The sequence below is a fragment of the Anomalospiza imberbis genome, chromosome 1 (assembly GCF_031753505.1).
Source record: "Anomalospiza imberbis isolate Cuckoo-Finch-1a 21T00152 chromosome 1, ASM3175350v1, whole genome shotgun sequence".
Lineage (NCBI taxonomy): Eukaryota > Metazoa > Chordata > Aves > Passeriformes > Viduidae > Anomalospiza > Anomalospiza imberbis.
This window is the reverse complement of record NC_089681.1, coordinates 94,713,659-94,720,284: the sequence shown is the minus strand read 5'-3', so window position 1 is coordinate 94,720,284 and position 6,626 is coordinate 94,713,659. Positions and strand designations below refer to the sequence as shown.

The window sequence follows — 6,626 nt, the reverse complement described above, 5'->3', positions numbered from 1 at the left end:
GTTTTTATGTATAGCAAATCTGTTGTTCTTGCCAGGGAGAAGTTTGCTTCCTTATACTATGTCTGAAATACTAAAGAGTTTTGGGTTGAATTCATGTGCTGCTTCAAAAGATGAATTTCATCATGCCACATGTAGCTATAAACAAAAAAAAACTTTTAGTAACCTCCTCAGTTTTTAGTAACCATTAAGGAAGTCAGATAATTGGTAGTAAAGTCCTGATAGAGTCTAAATAGGAAAATTGTTTTATTCCAAGCGGGAGTGCTGAAGAAAGAACATGGTGAGGTTTTTCTGTCTGGGAGTTGTTAGGAATGTGTGTGGCACTGTGCTTGGGCTGCTGCTCCTGATTCTGACCATGGGTTCTTGGAAGTGACATGGATGATCACCTGCACTGTGGCAGTGTTGTTGATGATGATTTGCATGGACACACAGCTTTGTGTCGATTTGCAGCGTCCCTAAACTATTTCAGTTGAAAAGTGTCTTTAAATCTAATGTGCTTTTGATCTCTAGTAAGTCTGATTTCTCATACATGATTCCTGTAATAGACTCTAAATTATAGTTACAGTTGGTGAGGAAATCTTTATTGAAGCACTTGCTGTTGAATTGGCTGCCTTAGCTCTTGAATAAGATTCCACAGGAGAATGTTTAAAATACCCCTCTAGAGGAATGTGCTGGTTTCTTGTGGTTTTTGTTTGAACTGCAGTGTTTACTATTGAAAACTGAAATAATGTGCAGTATCTTATTTGATACCTTCACCTTGGATTTTAGGCAGAATGCATTCAAACTCTGTAGATCAGCCTTTATGGGCTTCATGAGCTGGTTGTATAAAAGGCTGGATGTTGTTTGCATCATTACTGTACCAGAGGGCACTTTGTGCCTGAGGAAAGTTTGCTTATTTATTCAGCCTATCTGGCCGTTAAGCAATGTTAGTTATGCACAGCCATCTGCAACTGTTGTCCCATGGGTGCTGGACAATCCCTTCACTAGGCTTACTGCCTGCATTCCCCAGGGAAAAAATGCTTTTGGGACAAAACTTCTTCCTAGAAGCAAAGATAAACGTTTTTGCTGTGGTGCCTTCTCAAAAGACATTGGCTTGTACTGGCAGACATTGACACTGGCAGACATTGACTTGTAACCTGTTTGCTGAATGTACTGAGACACATGATTAGACTCACTAAATGCCACAAGAAAAGCTTTCATGTTTCTTTGAGAAATCTCATTTTTCTAATTTTTATAGAAAGATTGGACTCTTGAGTTTGCAGCCTCTGGTAAAAAAATGCTAAAATTTTAAAGTAAGTGGTTGAAGTAACATCTTTCAGTCACTTGTTTGTCACGGTGCATTTTTACTGATTCTTGGGCTAAAAGAGAATCTCTTGCTTCTCTTCGTTGTTGGTGTATGTGCCTATGCTTGTACCAGTACCATTGTTACATCTTCCAAATAATTCTGGTTTATTTGAAGAAAAGCCTTAAGAAGAAATTTGCCTGTCTTTTCCTTACTTAATTAAAGGGTAAAAAATTCCCTAAGCCATGTCTTATTTGCTCTTGTCTCTGCAAGTGGTAAGTTCATATACACAGAAAAGCTTTGAACTAACTAGTAAAGGCCTCTAATCTTATGGTCCTATTTAAATACTATGAATTTGAAAAACTTGATTTAGTTCTGTGAATTTATTTAACATATATCATTATTTATTTAATCTGAGATAAACACCATTTCTTTCCAGTGTGTTTGGTAGATATTTCCTGTTTGGCTTATTTGGGAGCTGGCACCCTGTTAAAATCTGTAACACATCACATGTAACATCTTCTACCTAGGTGGCACCATATGTCAATAAACTTAATGTGAGTTCCCATTGGTTGGAATATGCTGCATTGAAATAGAGGGGAAATTCCTTGGTTATTTTGTAAAATCAACCCAGGATTTCTATAAAAAACTGAGAAAATTAAATGCATTTTTTCAATTTTTCCCTGTAATAACTGCTGTGTCAAAAATTGTATTGCACTAAGGATGTAAGCAATGTTAAGAGAAATCTTAAGTTTGTTCTTCCACAACGTAGAAATATATCAATGAAAATGTGAAGTGGTCTAAATAACTGTGATTATTCTTTTCTCTTTTGTATGCCTATCATCAAACTCATGTTTTAGCACAGTCATCTTCAGTGGCAGCAAAGAGAATGTTGAGATTGTATTGCACATATAGCAAACATCTTTGTAAACAAGAATTCAGCATGGAGCAACTTTATTCCACTCTCTAAGATGCGCAAGTACAGGGATAAAATTTACCTGAAAATATTAGGTGAAAAAAAAATCTTTCTAATGTTCCTCCCTTGCTCTTTATTAAAAAAGAAAAAAAAAAAAAGCACAAAGACTTTTTTAAAGCCATGTAGTTCTTTTGCTTATGCAGATGAGACCTGAACAGCTGACCAGCAGAAATAACCTGATTTCTCCACCCCTACATTCTAGATTGAAGGGCTGGTTCTTACCATGCCACTCATTTTTGTGTTTGTTGCTTTGCTGTTGTTTATCTACCTGGCCACAGAAGGATTTGGAGTCTGCACACCATTACTTCCATATGGATGGAAATGCGCTGCTTTTTCTGTTTTGTTTTTTCCTACCCTTCTACCATCCTTCTTGGAATATGTATTACTATGAATGCTGATCTCTGTGCTGATAAGGGGAGGGGAGAAGAAGCCCATCCACCTCACAAGGATGGCTAGGGCGTCTCCAAGGGATGGCATTTATTCCTAGTGCATTTAAACTTTCACTTGACTATTGCAGAACTAAGTTTATGTAGTTGAGTTGGGTTTTTGTTGCAGAAGGGTATGCATGTGTATATAACTGTAAATGTGAATTGTGTGTTTAAAGAGCCTTTAAGTGGTGGCTGCAAGTAAAGGGGCAGGGGGTGGGAGAGCAAGAAGAGCTACAAATATTTGGAAGCCAGGGGCCAATGCTTTGCAGCTGAATGATTTTTCCCAGAATGATCAGAAATTACTATAAATCTCAGAAAGTAAGACCAGATGCTGTGTCTGTAAGGAAAGACCCCTCAGAAACAGCCTTGTGAGAAGCAGAATGTCCAGCTCTCCATTTGCTTATGGGGCATTCAGACCCTCATTGCAGGATTAAAAATTGGTGAATCTGTCATAGAGTTATGAATTTACATTAACTTTTATTTTCAGAAGAGTCAATTTGGATAACATGAAATACCTCGTTTTATGTTAGGTTTGCTTCTTTGGCAGTTCATTACATTACAGAGCACAGTCTGAAGTTCTGCATAATGTCCAAGTAAGACTCTTTTCGTTTTGCATGGGAGAGGGAGAAAGGTTTAACAGCATGAGAAAGAAAACACTGATAGTCAGTATTTCATTCACTTTTTTATGTACAAAACCTAGATTGTTGCTAGGAAATGGTATGGTGTCATTGGAGCATTCTTATAACAGCACTGTAGTTCTTGTTGAAACAGAGGTTGAGCAGTCAGCACAGGTGTAGATCTAATGCCTAAGGTCTTTTGCAATATGTTTAAGAAAACAGTTTTGTGTGCCTGCTTTTGCTTCTTTTGAACATACCCTGGGAAAAAACAGGTTGCTGATAATTATCATGCCTTTATAGATGAGTAACAGCCTTGCTGAAGCTTTGATGTGCCTGCAGTTGTGTTTTTTCTGTCATTTGTATTCTCTGTATTATCAGCTGAGGACATGTGTGTCGGCTGTGTTGTGTCCCATAACCATTTATAATGCTGGAGAGATCGAGGAAAGGAAGACAGAGACCTGTAAATCCAGCAGCATGCTGCATTTCTTGCTCAGGAATACTTGGAAGACATGACAAATGAGGTTATTCCATTCAGAGGTCTTCCCATATATCCCTTTCTCTGGAGGAGGGGATAGGTCTAAGCTAGGAAGACATGAAGAATCCTAGCAACTGCTGTGAAGTTTCATTTTGATGCTATTTTCAAAATATAATTGGTCTATACCAACTGTAGAACATAGTAAGAGGTTTCAATTTTAACACTGACAAAGATAGAGAAGGCAGCCAAAACAGGCATTTCTCACCTATTTGCCAAAGTGCTTCTATGTTCTAGCTGACCGAGGATTTAAATACAAGAAATACTGAGACTTTTTATCCTTAAATTTTTGCCTCTTTTAGCAAATATTTGAAGAGGCAAAATCCTGAAACTTCTCTATCTCTGCACTGGTCCTTTCTGAATTAGATTTTTTTTCTCCAGCTTAACGGCAGTTCTGTTTCTGATGAATAATAACTTTGTCTAGACATTATAGGAAATAATTGCATTTGGGCACACAGTGAGACTTCCTGCGCTGGTGCACAAAACACACCTTCCCATTGTCCTCCTGTTTTGTCAGTGAGTAGTCATTCTCTTAAAAATATTGGTAATTGCTGTCGTGGTAACACAACAAAAACGTGGTGTGGCAACTATTTTCAGCTTTGCACATGTGTTATCTCTCCTGGCTGTAAAATACTTCAGTTTTTAACCAGGACAAGAGGTGTCCTCTAGTTTAAGCCTGGCATGGATAATTTTTTTTTCTGAAGAATGGTCCAGGTGTGTGTAGGGGTTTGTAGTGCTTTGTTTTGTTTTGGATTTTTTTATTTTGGGTTTTTTCAGGCAGATGGGCAGAAGGCTTAGAGGTAGGAGGGGAATTACAGGACAACTATTGCAGGGTGATCAGCTTATTTCTAGTAGCTATTTGCACTACTTGTGAACACCTCTGCAGCTAGGATGTGGTTGGCAATGGAATTCTGGGTGCTCTGGCAATACCAGCCCTTGTGTTCTTTAGCACAAGACAAACCAAGCAAAAATGACCACAGGAGCTTCACAGGAAGCTGTGGTCATGCTGCAACTTCCAGGGAAAAAAGTTCCTCAGATGGCTGCAGCAAAACAGCCAAGAAAGTAGTGGGAAGGAGGGTGAGATAAGCTGGTAGGGAAGGAACACTTTTGGAGGAATGGGGGCAAATTATTAACTGAGAGTGCACAGCTTTCATGTGAATTTTTTCTTGGGCTTTTGCAGAAACAATTTATTGCAAACATTTAATTCATTTCATGCATCTTCTTTTTCTCTGCCTTCTTTGCACCAGCTAATGACTTGTAAGAATTGTAAAGAGCATTCAGAAATGTCCAACCCTGAGGAAGGCCCTTCATCTACTTCTGAATATTAGGAAGCATTTAATAGTAAATTATTCTCATGGGATGTAATTCTGCTGAGTTGGGGAAGAAAATGGAGCTTGAGGGGTTTTTTAGAGTGTAGATTTACTTTCTGTTTTGAAGAAGGCATGCTGACCTTGCAACATTTGGGTCTGATTCCAGGGAGGAGGATTCAAAAATGTGGAAGAAAAAGATTGTAATGGAGGATTAATTCATTCCAAATACTAATAATTTGATTTTCAACCCATGCAATTCTATGGCATGTCACAGGCTACCTAAAATTTGAGAAAGGGTAGAGAATGATATTTAGCTTTCAGTCAGTATGCATAAAAAAATTTGAAAAAAATATTCTCTCTTCTTAATATTGAAAATCTACTCTTGCCACCGTGAGGGGAAGGTGCAAAATGAACATAGGTCTAACTTACACAAGAGGAGGATAGGCTATGCTGGATAATTTTTTTCATTTTCTCGTATTATACTGAAGCTCTTACCAGTTAAAAAAAACATTTAAATGTGGTGTCCTGGACCTAGGTCCCGCGGGGGAGCCCGCCAGTCGCAGGTCTGCAGGAGCCCCAGATGACTAAAGCTCGAATCCACCAAATAGACGGGTCGGCACACGGAGCGCTGCAGTTCTCAGAGGTTTATTCAAGGCAGGAAAAGGCAGGAAAAGGTAAAAGGAGCAAAGGGAGACAACCTCTTGAGAGGGGAGCTACCCTGAGTGCCTGGACTCCGAGGTCTGAGTGACCAGAGCCCTTGGAGACCCCCCCCCGAAGGAGGGGATAGGGGTTATATCCGAGAGAGAGGAGGTGGGGTCGGGGTACATACCTCCAATGGGGTAAGATCTTGTGGGAGGGATAGGGATAGTACAAACCAATGGGAGATCAGGGAAGGAGTGGTTACAAGGAGGGAACCAATAACAGAACTTAGAACAAAGAACTTTCCAGAACCTGGGATGGTACCATTGCTTAACTGACATTAACTGGGGAGGGTACACCAAATGATGGACATAGGGAACGGCGGGAATCTTATTACCATGCCCCTACACCACAGTAGTTTCCCATGGTAATCCCGGTAGATCTCTTCCGAGACCTCCTCCCACATCTCCCCCCTTGTTATTAACTAAATAAACATTTCCGATAGTCTTTTCAATAGTCTTCTTAAAGAAAATTAAAGCAAGATGGATAATAAAAATTATAAGACAAATCCAGGCAAGTCCTTTTAATATTGCGGCCGCCCATCCTGGGATGCCCCATTGGGCAAGAATCTTGTTGATTGGGTCCACGGCTTGAGCCTCTGTCTTAACGTCTTTTATCTGTGTCTGGATCTCCTTTATGTGGGCTTGAATTGATGTGCTTCTTGAAGACAAATTAAAACAGCACAGTCCTTCAAAGTCTTCACAGCCGTGACCATAGGTGAGTAGCAGGAAATCGATTGCCGCTCGATTTTGTAGGGTGGCATGCCTGGTGGTTTCTTCATCCAC

At 39.6% G+C, this 6,626-nt stretch overlaps 1 long non-coding RNA gene across 1 annotated transcript; it reads right to left on the bottom strand.

The window, feature by feature from the left end:
- Positions 1 to 854: 854 nt before the first annotated feature.
- On the bottom strand, positions 855 to 2,282 carry LOC137479854 (uncharacterized). The gene is made up of 2 exons (XR_011002555.1): positions 1,105 to 2,282; positions 855 to 1,074 (listed from the first exon to the last, which is right to left on the bottom strand). It is a non-coding gene; the product is annotated as an uncharacterized lncRNA (long non-coding RNA).
- Positions 2,283 to 6,626: the final 4,344 nt, after the last annotated feature.